Source organism: Bombus pascuorum, chromosome 14 (assembly GCF_905332965.1).
Source record: "Bombus pascuorum chromosome 14, iyBomPasc1.1, whole genome shotgun sequence".
Lineage (NCBI taxonomy): Eukaryota > Metazoa > Arthropoda > Insecta > Hymenoptera > Apidae > Bombus > Bombus pascuorum.
Window position 1 is genome coordinate 8303080 of NC_083501.1, and position 17869 is coordinate 8320948.

The following is a 17869-nucleotide window of genomic DNA, read 5'->3' on the forward strand; positions in this document are numbered from 1 at the left end:
TATTAATAGTTCTGTTTCTATATGCATAGAATAAATGGCTTTGGTGATTGGGAAGAAGTTTAAAGATATTGATCTGCGAGTGTTTAAACTGCACTAGCTAGTCAACCCACGTGAAACGGAGGTACTCGATGTGTTATTACAAATTCTATCTAATAAATATCTCAGCCAGAGTTTGATAGCCAGCGATATTTCAACGATGAATATTCTGACAGCATAAAAGCGATATGTATATAACCAAATCGTTGACACTTTCATTCAACATCGAATTGTATATGCTAGTGGAAACGGATTTTACAAGTGAAATATGCGTGACACGACAAGTGTGAACGCAGACAAGCAAGATTCGAATACACGTGGCTACTATGATTGATGAGCATCCATTCAATGTTGCACTCGCTTTACAAAGTTCAACAAACTGTTATTTACTCTGCTTTCGCGGAAAGCTCGTAAGGAAGTCAGCAAATACGATCGTCGGGGTTGGTTGATAGACATCTCGGGAGGATTTAATGGCACGAAACAATGGCTGGTTAGATTAATGCATCATTTTAATAGCCCCAACGAGTTAGACGATGATTGTCGAAACACTTCGCTTTAACGTGTTGTGAAACATTCTGCTGGTTTGGTTTCTAGTTAGAAATCAAGTATTTTATACTTTTTTTATACTACCAGTACAAATCTGAAGATAAAATATCTTTCTTTGAAATTGATTTATTTGAAATATCGTTTGATGAAAATTTATTGAATTGTTTATTTTCACTACTTGTGGCAGTGCTTTGATCTAGAGAAACCTAGATGTAGAGAAATATATAGAAAATATATTTCACTTATTTAGCATATGTAGTTTAATGAAAATCGACAAAATTATTTGTATTTTTTGATTTATTATTTAGTCTATTAAATTTCCTAGATTATTTTCATTATTTAATTTAGGAAATTTGTTAAATAAATTTCTGTTATTTGGTATAATAACACAGTATCGAGCGAAGTATTATTATTTAGTGAAACTTTATAAATAATTTGCTTGACAAAAGAATGCAATCATATTGAACAATAAAATTCACTGTATTTGTTTACTAATCATTCGTAAAAAATATTTTCGCAGATTTCCTATATACAAATGTTTCGCAGAATTTCATATTTTCACACAGCACGAATAAAAATATGTTTTCCCTTTACATTTTCCATGTTTACACTCGCGATAAATGCATAAACATTTGCAGCTGGCTTATACTCTCATATTTACTTGCTTCCTGTAATTCAAAACCAACTTCCATTGAATTTGCTGAGTTGTTCGCTAGCCACGAAACTTCATAGTTTCTTGTGTTCTTGAAGGATACCTTTACGATCAAAGGAAGGAAGTGTCAACACGTTACGAAGTACTCATAAAATCCAATAATTAGAACAGTTCGACCAAGTTTCCATACCACCGTGCCTTAGAAGAGAACTTCCTTATTTTGATAGCACAGTTACCACGCTCGTCGTATTTGATAATAGTTAAATTTGCAAGGTTCCACGCTTTACTCATGTAGCGTAGTTATGTTACGGGTGAAACGTGAAATTTAGATAAATCTGGTTTTAACGTGCTAAAATATAAACAGTTAGACGTTTTCAGACAATATTTAGTCGAGACACAAGATAATATTATTTCCTGCAATATTTACAAGATAATATTATTTTAGATAATATTTACAAGGCCATATTACTTCAGAAAATATAACACGCGAATTAATTCAATTAATTCAACATTAATATCGTTTAAATATCAGACTATGTTTGGACAAAACGTGTACATAAAAGAATCGTATCTTGAAGCTACTACTATGCCTTTTTCGAAGTTTCTACTATCAAAAAAAAAAAAAAAAAAAAAAAAAAGAAAAAGGCAGCTCGTAAAAAAATTTCATTTTTGAAAGGAATAATTTTCAGCTTTTCAATCTACTGTTTCTTCGTGAATATTCGTATTTCCGTTTTTCTCTCATTCTTAAAACACGGATATTGTGTTTTGCACCGTAAGAAAGAAGGAAGGAGAAGATCGGACGCTACTTTATGGAATATAAAGAAATCGAGATATCCTCTGCTCTGCTTATTTATACCTTGAACATGGCTTTATGGCTTAAAGGTTACGCCAAGGCGTTCATTCTAAAGCGATCGCTTAGGTGGATTTTCTTGGTTTTCATGCTTTAGCGTTACGACGGTCCTTCACTTTCATATTCACGCGAATACCGTTTCTATTCTTATTGTTCTCCACGAAGGATGTTTCGCTGCCTTCAATATATTTTTCCTATCAAAGTTGGCGATAACGAAACTTCTATCCATTTGTTTCCCGTCATATACAAGAGAACAATGTTATTATTCTGTCTGGTTACCCGGTGAATAACGAATAAGTTTTTTAAACGTATTATAATGAAACACAAAGAAAAGGAAGGTGTAAAGGAAAGATCGAAAAATTGGTAGAGTTAAATGCAAAACGATTATTAAATTGCTTATACAGATTCATAAAATAATGGAATATAAATAGAAGTCTGTTTCATACTTTCAGTTCGCAATATACAAATTTGTCTTCCTTTTAAAATAATTAAATTTGTTTACAATGAAATGAACATGATGAAAATGGATGTGATTCTTTATAAATAATATAAATTTTATACGTTTTATATTACGTGTATGATATATATATTTTTTGATACATGTTTTAATATAAGCTTGGATTTATAAATGTCAATGGTTAAAATAATGAAACTGTCAAATGTCAGATTCATTGACTATGTTATGCGATTAAATTTTATAATCTTACTTTGTTTACGATATTTTGCATATTTTTGCACATTGTTTGTGCTTCACAGCTTTTAATTAAGAACTCAAAATATGAGAGTTTCTCTTCTGATATCCTTTTTCGATATTATTCTTTTTATATCGTATAAGTAAGAAGTAGAAAATAATATGCTACATATTATTTTGGTCAAGACATCTATTTTCTTTTAAAAGCAACAATTTTCAATCATAAACAATTTTTAATTGTATTTATTACTGCAAGCAATAATTTCTATGTTGTATAATTCGTTAATCAATAAAAGCGATCCAACCGATCTTTCTGTATTATAATAAATTTATATTATATTATAATAAATATATTTATATTATATTATATTATAATAAATTTTCTCTATATGTATATTACATTTTCTCAGACATCGGAAGAGAAATATATGTTTCTGATGAATATTTATAAATAGACTGCTCTTAATTCATCATTTTTTAAAATACTTGTTGTAGATTGTGAATCATTATTTTGTATTCATATAAGATTCTGATCGATTAAATTCTCTCGCTGATAATCTGGGCCAATTATCATGTTTTGTATGAAACCAGCAGATATTCGAATATGTGACATGTTATTGAATATTCCGTTAAGCTTCGGAATACATCATTTAAATAAAATCATTCAATATACAGTCAGCGCACATAAAGTGTTCAAATTTAATTTTTCAATTATTTTAATCCTTCAATTAATCTTCCATCGACGTATAAAGCTCGAAAAAAGTTCGACTTTCAACACATATCGACAATTCTATCAATTTCAATTTATTTTGTTACTTCTTTCCACTGATCATTTAATGAAAACTACATAATTAACGTAATATTTAATCCAATTTTTTGTCGAAACGTGAAATACCTATATAATTTTTGGATTAATTTTCCATTGATGAAATTTGAATGGAAATTTTTTCGATAAATTTTCTCGACAGAATTTTAACTTTCGACATAAATCAACAATTCTGCCAATCTCAATTTGTTCCTCTATTCTAGTCCATCGATTATCGAATGAATTCGATAAGATGAATAAATCGAGACAAAAACTGCGAAACAACATATAATAAATATAATGTAACATTTAATTTAATTCTTGCCACAGAATGGCAAATACGCGCTCACGATTAATTTTCTATCTATCATAAAATTTCCTTGTATGTGTAAATGTCAATTTGCCTGGAAAAATATTTCGATTTTTTTTTCGACACGCAATTCTACTAACCTCGATGTTTTTTTTTTTAAATTCTACTCTATCGATCACCGAATGTAGATCGACACAGAAAGTTCGAAATATACGATTGACACAATATTTAATGCAATCGTTTCCTCGGAATACGACACGTAACTTCTCCATTTATTTTCTATTGCAAAATCTTCTCTGGTAAAATTCCGATGAAAATTCTATCAATAATTTTTCCCCAAAAAACTTTCGATTTCCGACACAATTTTACCAATCTCAACTTATATCTCCTTATCCTTCTGCATCGATCACTCGAACGAAGAATGGATCGATCCCGAAGACTTCGAAGAGTTCCACGGCTTGGTTCATGCATAATACAATCGCATTTTTCCTGATAGATTCTGTTCGAACATATGCCTGATTGAATGCAAACCTTGCTGGAAAATTGTTACGTAAGCGTTCCGTTACAAACTCTACGACGTTTCAAAATTTAATCCGTTTATTTATCAAAGAATCTGTGCACCATGACACGCTACGTGCATATTTTATACAAATATAGTAGCACGTCTGTATATTATTGTCCTCTAAGTATAATACGACGTGATGAAAGAATTACGATCAGTACTCAGAATACGCCATAAACGCTTTTGTATCTAACGCGTTAGATAAATTTAACATGTCGACTCTTTTCTATAGAAAAATACTTTTACACATGTCGTTCGTATTATCAGACGTATTTCGCGTGTAGTACGAGGGTGCATTGTATCGGAACTCTTTGAAACGATTGCGATCGTACGAAATATAACATATTTATGGTTCTTCGAGTTCTATATTTCCTGCGTAGTACGGGAATACACTGTATGTATCGGGATTCTTTCAAGTGTACCTCGTGCTTCCATCGTGGTTTTATTAATACGAAAAATTGTTCGGGTCTGGCCTGATAAAGTGAAACGTCGGAACAAAAGCACAATGTATTAATAAAACTACGATCGAAACTCGAAGACACACAAACGTGCCATCTATTCGCCGTGAAAGTTTAGATGCTGAAACGCGAAATATAGTTCAAATAAAACTATTTAATTTCTTTTTGGTCTTTGATCTTGTCTTATGCAACTATACGTAATCAATGAAAAAGATAGTTGCTGTTAATTAAAACAAATAAAAGAGCAAATTTATCCTGCGAGGACTCTGGAAATCAACTCGCGATCCAAACTTTGAGGATCTATATATAGCAACATTTAAAATTTTCTCCAAATTCGACGAAAACCAACCATGAACCTAAGTACCAAAGCTTACACATCGGAAAAGGAATACGTAACGTTAACGGCGATCATAATTTTTTCCGCAAAGGATACAAGGCCCGTGTAGCTCGTTCGGTATCGATTTCGAGCTCACAGCCTGGCTCACAAAGTAGCTTCCATAACCATAAAAATAATATCCAGGGGAAAAAAGTAGCTGAAAGAAAAAAAGACCCATCGACAATGTCATTAGCGTGGTTTTATGGCGTGATAGACGCCACGCTTCCGTCCGCGGACGACTAAAAACAAATTTTCAGATTAACAGGATGGTTCAGGCGATCGTCATTGATCGCGTCATCACGGCCTTGTGGGCGTTTTACGGCGTGTCCGCAATGTTCCTAAACGCCGGCCTTGCGCCATGGGTGCGGGAAGCAAAAGAAAGGCTACAACGCCGGATGGTGAATGTTATGCAGCAGAGGGTGGTGGGTGTACGATGTTTCGTCGCAGAATGAACGTGCGCAGTAACTTTAATTAACCGCGTACTCTGTGCTTGGTCTAATCAACATGTTAACTGTCAAGGTGGTCCGTCATCGTTGACCCGTGTTTTACTAAATCTCTTAGAACGAATTGAATGAACTCTTTTTTTCTTTTTTTTGAATGCGCAATCCTTGGATTCTTGGAATTACATTTGTTACGTTTGCACCGTATTTTTAAACATGGGATATTCAAATTACGGAATGATTAACAGGCATTCGTAGTTAGTCTGTGAAGTGATTTCACGAAATTTACTTGATATGAGGAAATATTTGAGATGTTCAAAGTGTAGCGCTTTGTAATGCGATGCTTATTAGCTGAAACGATCTTCTACCGAGGTTCTACTTTCTTAATTATATCTCCAAAAATATGAATTTGCGTAAAAATTCGCAAAATTTAGTAATTAAAAAATTAAGATAAATTTCATCGACTATAAAATGTTGAACAATGTAAGTGACTCAGATAGGATTTTTAGTTAGTTTAGACAGATGATCTATTTTCAATTAGTATGATATTGTATACGATAGAGAAAAACAATTAAAATGTCTGAATGATTGAAAATATCATTGATATCTCAATTGCTGTAGGCTATCGATATTTATATCGCTTTCTCAGAGATTAAAATCATTCGCTGAAGGAGTGGATTGTGATGTGAAATAAACGAGGTTGGTTCCTTTGATAGGTTCTATTTGGACATGGCTTCGGTAATGGCTTCAGTATCGATTTTTAGAGTACAGAATACAGAATTTAAGGTTCCCCTAAATATAAGATTGAAGGCTGGAGGATCGAAAAATCAATGTTTAAAAATGTAAGCTTTAAGATTTATTGTCTAGAGATGTAAAGCTTGCAATTTTCAATTTGATGTTAGTACATCAAAGTTGAAAATCAAAGGACAAAGGTCCAAAGTTCTAAATCGAAGTTCAAGAGCCAAAGGTCCAGTTGAATATTTAGGGATAAAGGAGCAAAGTTCTAAATCGAAGTTTAATAGTCAAAAAACCAAGTCGAAAATCGAAAATTAAGGCTTAAAAATTAAAGGATCAAAGTCGGAAATCCAAAAGCCTAAATTTGAAGATCTAAAGTCTAACGTTAAAAACTATTCGAGCATCAAAATATCGAATGCAAAGAATACATTTTTTATCTTTAAAAATTACAATCAAAGCTCGTTTTAAATCTTTGAATTTAAGACGAATTGACTAGACTCCAAAGTCTAAGAAAATACAAATTTCTTAATTGACAAAATTTTGAACAGTTTTTTATGTTTAGACGAATCAAAAGCTTGTACTTTTTCTATCCTTAAACGAACAGTATACTTAAAGAATCCAAAGTGCAGAAGATAGAGAATACAGAACCCGACTAAGAAATTATTATTCGAATACCTTATGTTCAAGAGTATAATGAAAGAATAACAAATGTAAGCCTAAGAATGCAACATAGTAGAAAATTTTGCGATTTGAATATTTTAGGCTTAACCAAAGAATAACTAAGTGTTCAGCTTATAGAATCCGAAGTTCAAAGTTTCTGTGCTTAAGATTAGAACGTGAGATTCTCAACTAAGAGTTCTTCAAATTTTGATCTTCCACGCTTAATCCATATAATTTTAACAATACGTAAGGTCTATAGAATTCAAAATACAAAACTTCACCGATCAAAGCACACGAAATTCGTTGAAAATTATAAAATAGTCTCTAGCTGGATGAACGATATAAAAATAACGAACATCCAATAAACAGTCATCACTTAATAATACCATTCATCGAGTCATCTTCCAATTTTCCTCTTTCAGTAGTAACCAAGAACTTGCCACCTATCATTGAAAACCCCTTCTATTAGCGAAATCCGATTACATCGTGGAACACTGTGTAGCTGTTTACTAATCAATCGGCTTTACTAAGCGATCAGCGCTTAATTGCATAATTGATCGATCCTTTGACGAAGATAATCGATCGAGGAAGAAGCGATACAAGGCTTAAACGGGCGATCGTCGTTAATACTATTCGTAGAATTAAATTGCACAAAAGGCTCGACTGATTTATCCCGTTATTGTCTTTCGGCTTTGACGTTATTTCCTTGGCTGAAACCGCCTGATTCAGCGTCGCTTTGACAAAAGATTTCTTGTTCAGTCCTGATACAACGGGGCTTTGCGTAATGTGCAGGCACTTGTTGCTCTAAATAAACGAGTTCATCCGTCGGACCATGAAACGAACCACATTATCGTGCCTTTTGGGCATGTAACGCTCGTCTATCGATCCACTTTCTTGCACCGAATTTCCTAATTCGACTTTGTCTCGTCTTTCAATGAAACTGCAACGGAACTTGTATAATTAGAGACCTCTTGCATAATAGTTTACTGAATAGCTATTAATTAGACTGTTTTCATGTTTATGCGTCCGCATAAATTATAGAAACACTTAATTCTATGGAACCAACTAAAGAAACGAACTTTAATTAAAATTTGCTTCATCCAAATATTATAACGAGGATTTTACCTTGGTTATTTTGTACAGTTTTGTATATCGTATACAAGCACAAATTATAAAATTCATCGAAATTTGTCGATGGCAAACCTTCTACCATATGAAATGGAAATTTATTCATGCAGTGGATAATGATCCGTGCTTAATCGACGATAAACTACGACTAACTGCAGTGAATCATAAAAATGATTACAAAATTCCTTGTTTGTCGATATACCTTGTATTATTTGAAATAATAATTTATTCATTTAACGAATAGTGGTTTATATATACTCAACGATACGCTATAATTGTTTCTAATCAACACTATAGATGATCATAAAGTGCCAGATTATTGGGCGATGAAATACGTTGGCCGCGTAACACGCTAGTCAATTATAATACATTTTATTAATTATTAACCGTACGGAAAGCTCAATCGCGACTACTAATTTCCTGGTCTCGTTATGAATTTAATCGAGATTGATGGGGACGTCGGTTCCATTGACGCTGGCTGTAATGAATTATCGCCGCCGTGTGAATATTAACGACTAGTAGCTTTAGAACTTTGCATAACAAATATATAACGTTTAAACGTATGCAAAGCACAATGTCTAACCCTGCTAAATTTATATTTTACTCGTTTTAAACATACTTGCATCTGATTAATATACGAGCTATTCTTTTTTCCCTGAACTTTTGAAATTAACAGTTTCAATTTATCTTCAGTTGCTTCTCTGTCCTTTCTCGACATTAATATAAGCGAGTTTTACTGTCCTGAAACACTGGCTTCCTACTAAATGTCTGAACAAGATTACGGATTATGCAAATCTTCATATCTTTGTGAATTTAAGTAGGTTGTTTCATTCTCTAAATATTATAACGAAATATTATATTTTCGATATTTCTCGCATTTCTGTGCTTTTACATTTCGCATAAAGATTAGATATTACTTTCTTATTATCATATTGTTATAGATATTACTTAAAATTTTGCGAAGAAGTAAGAATAAATAGAAGGAAAGACGATTAAAAGGCCCAACGAAATCTCTTAGAAAAATATCTTTTCTATTAATCTATTCGTACACTTTTTCATTATTTATTGCACTTAATGTTTAACCTAGTTCTGCACGTTGTTACTTAACAGAATCTAATAACGAATTAAATAAAAAAATTTTATTCTCTTTCAATCTCATTAAATATGTAATAAAATATGTTTATCGATCATCAAAAATATTACCAACTTTCCCAACAATCCAATATTATAGCAAACCCGTTATTTTATTTTTCCACATGTTTAAAGTTCTCACAATTGCACAATTATCTATAGTTTGATGGTAACCAACGAATTAAAGAATATTTACCTTGATAATTTTGTAGCCACCGTGAACTTTACCCAGGTTTAAGCTCTCGTGCGTTTGTATTTTAAACATCATTCCAACTTCTTCATCGTGTACATAAAACTAACGTAATCTCTGTCTCTTCTGCATACATGCAAACAAATGGAAAAGAGGCTAATCTAAAACTTGCAAGATTAACGCTATTCCAACGTGTCCAATTTAAGATACTAAATATTTCCTGAGATTTTCAAGACGCTAAAGAATTCCATTCAACACTGTCAAAATATTCAGCAACCTGGAACTCTTGAACGTCTGCGGGAAATTCAATTCAAGAACAGCCGAGGTTTCCAAGGGACGTTCCAAGTTTTCCAAACCCAACCTTAAAGATCTTCGAGAGTGTGATGTAATTTCGACATGTTAGACGAAATTCCAAACTAGAAGTGTATAGTCATATACACAATACAGGTATACACTGTCCATAAGTGTTTCAGTTGATTCTTTACGTCGTGTAATGGGGATGAAACAGTCTGTAAGTTTGAACTGAAACAAGAAATGTACAGTGCACAGTTACAGAAAGTACGTATTTGCACTTACCATTATTTCCCAATGAAATAATTTCTCTACAGTCCTACATTTTATTTTCATAGTAAATAAATCTTTATAATTCTTATATCTTTATAAAGGTGCTACTAAATGTATACCAACATATGTTACGTAAATAATGTAGTAACACGATGAATATTTTGTTTAAAAAGATTGAGATATATTGACCAGAAATTGCAGACGCTATAATAACCTTCTTTTGTCTTCTAGGATTGGAAGAGGACAAGCACCTTCTCGTCCTTTAATCCAGCAAAAGTGTAAAGAGACGTGTGCACTTAACAACTTTGAAAAGTTGTTTTTCTTGAATAAAAGCATTCCTGGAATAAAAGTCAGGTATCTTTCCTCGTCATCAATTTTCCTCCACTTTCAATTGCTCTTTTATTCATACTAATCGATAATAATTATTATTTTTATTTATATCTACCAAGTGTATGGTTGTCAGAGATAACAACTTGAAAACGTCTAAACATTTATGGATGATAATGTATGTGTAATTAGATGGTATATTTGCAGAAAATTAAGGGCTGAACGTTTGACAGCTGCAAAGAGGTATAGAGCATAACCACGTAACCACACGGGGTGAAAAAGACAGTCAGTAGGAGTTGGTGTGAAAAGGCAGCCTTTAACAAGTGGTATCATTGCGCATGTCTACTTCCACGTGACCCTGACGTCAGATTGCACAATTCCACGCGAACAGTACGAGACATATTCAATAACTTGATGTGCTTGCATTCGTCGTTTAACAAGTGCTATTTAGACTGTCGCTTCCGACGGTAAACATTGGTTTCAGACACGAAATCGAAAGTACATGTATGCAATATGTTTCGACAATTTCGTTATTTATTCTCGAGCTCGATTATATAGTTTGATAATAAATAGGAGGAATAATTTAGTAAATTGATTCTAGAAACTGGCCTGATTTATAGTTTGGTTTTGCAGAGAATTAATTTTGATTATTTTGTTGATATAATGTGACACATGCATGACATAATACTCTAGTAATAATTAAAATTATCATTATTATTAAATTATTACTATCAAATTATTATATGTACAGATAGTAAGCCGTGAAGTTTTTAATAATTTATTATATATAATAATCAGAATATTATTATATTGAAACTGTTATATACCTACATATATATATGATGTTTCATAGATTTTTGAATAAATTTATTATACATAATAATCAGAATATTATTACATTGGAATTATTATATACCTGCATATATATATGATGTTTCATAGATTTTTGAATAAATTTATTATACATAATAATCAGAATATTATTACATTGGAATTATTATATACCTACATATGTATATGATACGTCAGAGATTTTTGTATAAATTTTGCTATAGCGTTTTATGACTAAAAATAAGATGAAAGTGTCGTATAGATTGTTTTAGCGAATAAAGATAATCTCAACTGTGTTGAGATTTTAAAATTATATCGATAATAGTAGATAATACTTTGAAAATACGAGAATGCATAGATGCAATGTAATATCAAGAATTATTAGATTTATTCTGCAAACTAATTTGTTATTTAATATACCTATTTAACTCGCTATACATAATTTAGTAAATTAATATGAAACACGAAACCTCATTTAGTTACTCTTGCTTCGTATTGTATTATCATTCACACATATGTATACTTATTTCCATTCCCATCACATGCCACATTTTTATTAATGACATTTGAACTGCTTTAATAAATCACTTGTGGTTGACAGAAATAGACACTTAGATAGATAAAATATCAAATTGAATTAAATGAAATTATATAAGTAGATACATTATCAAATAGATGTTCTCATTTAATGCAGATTCTTAAAATTAAATATTAATTTAATAACTGAAATCAAAAGAAACATTTTCGTAAAAATTATAGATTATTTTACTTTTACATTTTATAAATAATATTTAAAAAACATAAAGGTATTTACGTACTTTTGTAAATTAAGTATTTGCCAAAAATTTCCCATTTCTACTCGAAAAGAAATTCCACGCGTTTCGTTTTGCATTCTGACATAATTTTCTAATATAAGCGAACGTGGCATATTTAACGAAATTGAAGTAACGAGGTACAAACTGTTTACATTGACTATTTTATTGTGGTAATTACCCATTCATTGTAAATAGAAATAACTAGTCTCGCCTTAAACAAAGGAATCTTTTTAACAGACCTTGTAAAAGCGGTTCGTTATAGTGCTTGCTAAATTAAACCAGGAAAATACTGATAAGAAAAAATTAAGGACTTAATGCGAAGGACACGATGTAAAGTTCAAGTACACAGTTTTAGAAATTTTAAAGAACCCTCGGTGCTTTTTTACACTTTAAGAAACTTCTCAGACAAAAGGGGGAATTTTCTTTTATTCAACATCCTTTTTTATCAGATTGATTTCTTCATATGTACAATTGCATTTTCAAGAAATTTAGCTCTATCTTTATATTTCTTAAACTTCCATTATAAAATCTAAGTCCTCGATTAACAGTATTTATTAGGTTTGTTTAAGTTTATTTAGGTTAATAATTACATTTTCGAGCAAGTTATCCTGATTTGTATGTACTTTATTAAATTTTTATCGTAAGATTTTCATTTCTCCAATTAATAGTTCTTTATTAGTCTACTTTTTATTTGTATTTCCAATAGATCTATTTTTTCATTTACTTTCAATTTTATTTCTATCGTGGTTTGACTACTTGATATTTTTTCTCCATTAAACTCCTGTTTCATCAGTTATCAATAAGTATTTTTTGTAGATAAACCAATTAATATTGAATTGTATAATTTCTAAAAGTATTCTTCAAAGTTCTTATAAATATTCATTCTTTACAAATAAATATTTGCTACAAAATATTTATTACAACTATTACGAATATTTATTCTTTATAATTATTTATTCGTATGCCGCATTTAACAATTGCTTCTATAAAGTAAAAATATAAAGTTTAACAAATTTAGAAATTTTCTAAGTTTTAAGAAACTTTCAAAGCAAAGACAATAATATTGAGTATCATTTTCTATCAGATTTATTTCTTTACGTTTATAATTAAACTTTTATGGGATTTGCCTCAATTTTTACATACTTTTTATTCAACCTTAAAATATAGTTATATAATTACCCATTATCTTTGCTCAATCTTTCAACTATTGTGATTTACTAGCTATTTATCATCATTTTACTCATCAGTCATCTTCATTTATTACTTAATTTCCTCTTAATTTTTATCTTTATCGTACTTTCCATGTTTCGTATTTCGCGAGTCTCTCTACTCTAAATAAATTTAGTTATTTTAATTCGACATTAACATTTAACATTGGCACCGACATTTAATCGCTTTGAACAACTTTCTATCCGCAAAGCGAAAGGTTAAATTTCAATCACTAGAACATCAGTAACATTTCGTAGCTCGTAAATTTAAATCAGCCGCGTGTCTGACATATGAGGGGCATATTCTACTGCGTGTGGGAAACGCGTTTATTTTCGTTGGTTCGTGTTACACCATCGTACACGACACGATAGTTTAATCTAGAAAATGCGAAATTAAGACCGTCTCGATGAAATGTGTATACGAGCCAGCGTTAAAAACGTTCCTCGCTCTTGTTTCGTCGACACAAAAGAATGTTAATTCATAATTATAATTTGTGCACGCCACGACGTCTCGTCTGGTTTTTCAATACTTCTTTCTGATAATTACAGACTATTTGGTCGTAGTACGGTTAAAATAAAGAACAGCAGGTATTATTGATTTTCCTGAAACGTCGGGTTTTTCAAAATTAATTAAAATTTAATACCTCGAGATCTCATAAATATCCTCGATTTAATTAAAACGTGTGAAGTAAAACGTGTCGCGATCCGGATCGAAAAATGAATGCTTAGTTGATTATTGAAACAATCGCGTGAAATTAATGTCAAAATGAAAGGAGAAGCACAAAATTTATTGTTATTTCCAAAGTTCCTTAATAATTAATAATATAGCATTGACAACAATATTAATAATGAAACTAATTAAGTCATACGGATTTATTATTTGGTATTAAATATTAGCTTTTAAAATTCAATTTTTAATTTTGCTTTATCTGGTATGATCATATAAAAGCTCAGAATGTTTCCACACAGTCCGAGCAAATTAAGTATTCGATATACGAATGGAAACAATATCTACAAATAAGCGAATAAGCAAATAAAATTCTAACAGTTATATCTTCGATAAAAAGCAATGTAAAATGAATCGAATGAAAAAAGAAAAAGCTCGTGTTTCTAAATAGTCCAAGAGAATTGAGGATTTATAAAAAAAAAAAAACAAAAACATACACGAAGAAAATTCTAAACATTATGTTTTCGATAGAAAGCAAAGTAAAACGAATCAAATGAAAAAAAAGTCATATTTCTGAACTGCAGGAAAAGAGAACAAATCCAAAAATTCAGTCGAATAGAAACAAAATCAAGGTATAAGCAAAATTTATTGGAACGAGTTTCAAAAATTATATTTTCGATAGAAAGCAAAGTAAAACGATAGACCCAAAAGAAAAAGAAAGGAAGGAGGGTAGAAGGAAGAAAGCCGACAGGCCGATTCGGCGACGTGCACACGAGGCCAGGCTACAGAGCACGGCCGCGTCTGCGATCGATTCAGCTTCCAGAATATTTCGTTGAGAGAAGCGGCGTCACGACCATAATCCACGAAAGCGTCATTATGCACGGAAACCACACAGAGCCAGAACGCGACGCCCAGCTGTCGGTCGCTCCCTTGTGCAACAGATTACACTCTGCAATGCCAGAAATCAAAGGTGCTTGCTGAACCATGCTCTCGAATCATCCTAACAACGTCTGAAAACCACCACGAAAATACGTCGAGGGTAGACTAACTTGAAACACTATAGATTCCGACCATCGAGGGACTAAATCCGAGCTTACATTTTGTACTTCCTTTTCAGTATTACGTAACCGATATATCAACCACGGTAGTTCTCGTATACTTTGAAAGATTACTTTCGCTTGAATGAAACATACTACTGTATAATGGGGTATGTATATTATATGAATATTACATAATAATCATAATATATGATATTCATGATATTATATATAATAATATATATAATATATTATACGAATATTATATATAATAACAAACATTTTAATTATCAGTTGAGATATAATATATTCATAATATTATATATAATATTATATATTATAATATAATATATTATGCGAATATTATATATAATAAGAAACATTTCAATTACCAGTTGAAATAATTTCATATTAAATATTATTGAGGAAACTATTCCTTCTAAACATTTTCCTTTTTTTCCATTTTATGGTATAGTGAAATATGATGTCTCTTTTCCATTGGACACCTTAATATTTAATGATTTTAATTACTCCCTAATAATTATTTATGTTTAGTTCATTCTCATAAGTATAAGTAATTCGGACAGAGATTTGTTTCACTTGTAAAATATTATAACGAATACTATAGTTTAGATATTTCATGCATAAATATATATATATATATTTTTTTTAATAATAGCTTAATAGTCATATATTTATTTTTTAATATATAAAGCAATAATAAAATAGTGGCTGTAATTGCTTTGGCATAAAACATACTAGTTTTGCGGTGAAAACTTGCAGTATTCTATTTTAATAGAAATGATCTTCCTGTAGATTGTACACAGACTTTTGTGGCTAACTATAAATTGAATGTAAATTTCATGTCAAATACAGAGTTAAATACTGTATATGTTAGAATAATTTATTTTAACTTTCAAAACAATTGCAAGACGAAGCTAAAATTGTTAATGTTAATTTTAAACTGAAAACCTATATTTCTGACATTTATATCGTTTGTCATTTCAAATAGCCGATTTCGTTCTGTAAAATTATGTTGTATTTATCGTACCGCTTACATTTTAGCAGTACATCTACTAAAACGTACTTCTACTACATCTACTTTAATATTTTCTATAAAAATATTATACACGTATAAGGGCGCATTTTTGAAAATCTAAACAATCATTTGTATACATAATTATACATAAAAACATTATTTTTTTATTATTTTTTATTATTTTATTATTATTACTATATATATTTTTTTATATATCGTTGAATTCAATTTCTTCGGTAGAAATTTAGTATTTTAGTCGTCGTTAACTTTAGTGTCAAGTGTATATTGCTACCATTTAGGAATATACCCACATTTTCTATGTAACAGGCATCTAACAGTTACTGCACTGATGTGATGCAATATATTTATACTAGCAAAGTATAAAGTCTGGATCTGAACGATAAAATAAGACGCCTATCTATGAAGAAAAGCTGTTTTGTATTTTTCTATATTACTAAACATAGACATACATCAAAACCAGAATATCTTAATATTATTCATACCTATTGTCTTTCCTTTCGTATTTAAAACTACCAATATGCTGAAATATTTTAAAAATTGTGTCATGCATCCAATCTAAGCTAACGTATTTTATTGTATAATATTTGTAGGATAATTAATTTGTGATTTATTTATATGGTCCATGTGTGTTATATATATCTGGTAACTAATTCTTTGAAATATAAAAATTCAGAAAAAATAAGATGAATTTTCTCAATTAATTTCCTATAATTTTCTAGCACATAAATCACCATCATTCAAACGTTTTATTAGATTTGAAAAGATTACGTATTCGAGTTCACGACTTAAGAATAAACGAGAAATAAACGTTTTGAACGAAGAGGGAAAGGTCTGATTTAAAGCATCGAAAGCTGCTCGCTCGAACAACCAACCAGGGCGTGGCTCAATAGTTTCAGAGGCTTTCTAACATGGTCCGACTTAATACTACAATTCTACTTTATTTGATTGTTGCACACGGAATGATTAATTTTATACGCGTATAAAATCATTCAGAATTTAGTGACTAAAGTTGAATATAGTGTTATAAATATTTGTTGATCGTTTTATTAAGAGAAAAAGCATACGCAACAAATCATATTACAATTAAAAATATATTAAATTATGAAGCAATATTTGATCCAAACCATTTTCTTACGTTATATCATTAATATAACGCGGTAAAAGTTAATGTGAAAAATTGAGTTTGAGAAAAAAATGCTCTGTATTAAAAATAAGCCAATATAATTAACTAAAGATATTCAGTGTAATAGCTATAATTATAAAATACGATTATGATGATATCTTACATGTAATAATTGTATTAATCGTAATTGTGTATTACAACCCTTTTTCCGTATTTTCCGCCTACGCCTATCTACCCCTTTTCCTTGCTCTTTTATCCCTTTCTTTGTTATCTTGCTTCCTTCTTTCACTTTTTACCTTTCCTGCACTTTCTACTCCCTTCTCTCTTCTTCCCTTCTTTTATCTCGGTTTTACGTTCCATGCTTGCCCTATCATCCCTTTCATATTTTCCTTCTTCTTTTCTTCCCCTTCCTTATCTCTCTTTCTACATTTCTTTCCTTCGCGCTCTCTTGCTTCTTCGCCTTCCCTTCCTTTTTTCTCTTTTTCTTCCCATTCTACCTTCCTTCTCTTTATTCTGTTTTTCTCTTTATTCTTTACCTTCTTTTTAAATTTTTCATCCCTCTCTCATTCCTCCTCTAGATATAGGAATTTCTTACATTCTTAGTTGAAGTCGTATACATATGCAGTTAGATTAATATTCGGACGCAGCATTATTTCTGAATTTTTTG

General features: G+C 30.7%; 1 protein-coding gene across 1 annotated transcript in view; it reads right to left on the minus strand.

The window, feature by feature from the left end:
* Nucleotides 1-17869, minus strand: part of LOC132914362 (uncharacterized) — a 67475-nt gene that overhangs the window by 29002 nt on the left and 20604 nt on the right. The window lies entirely within an intron of this gene.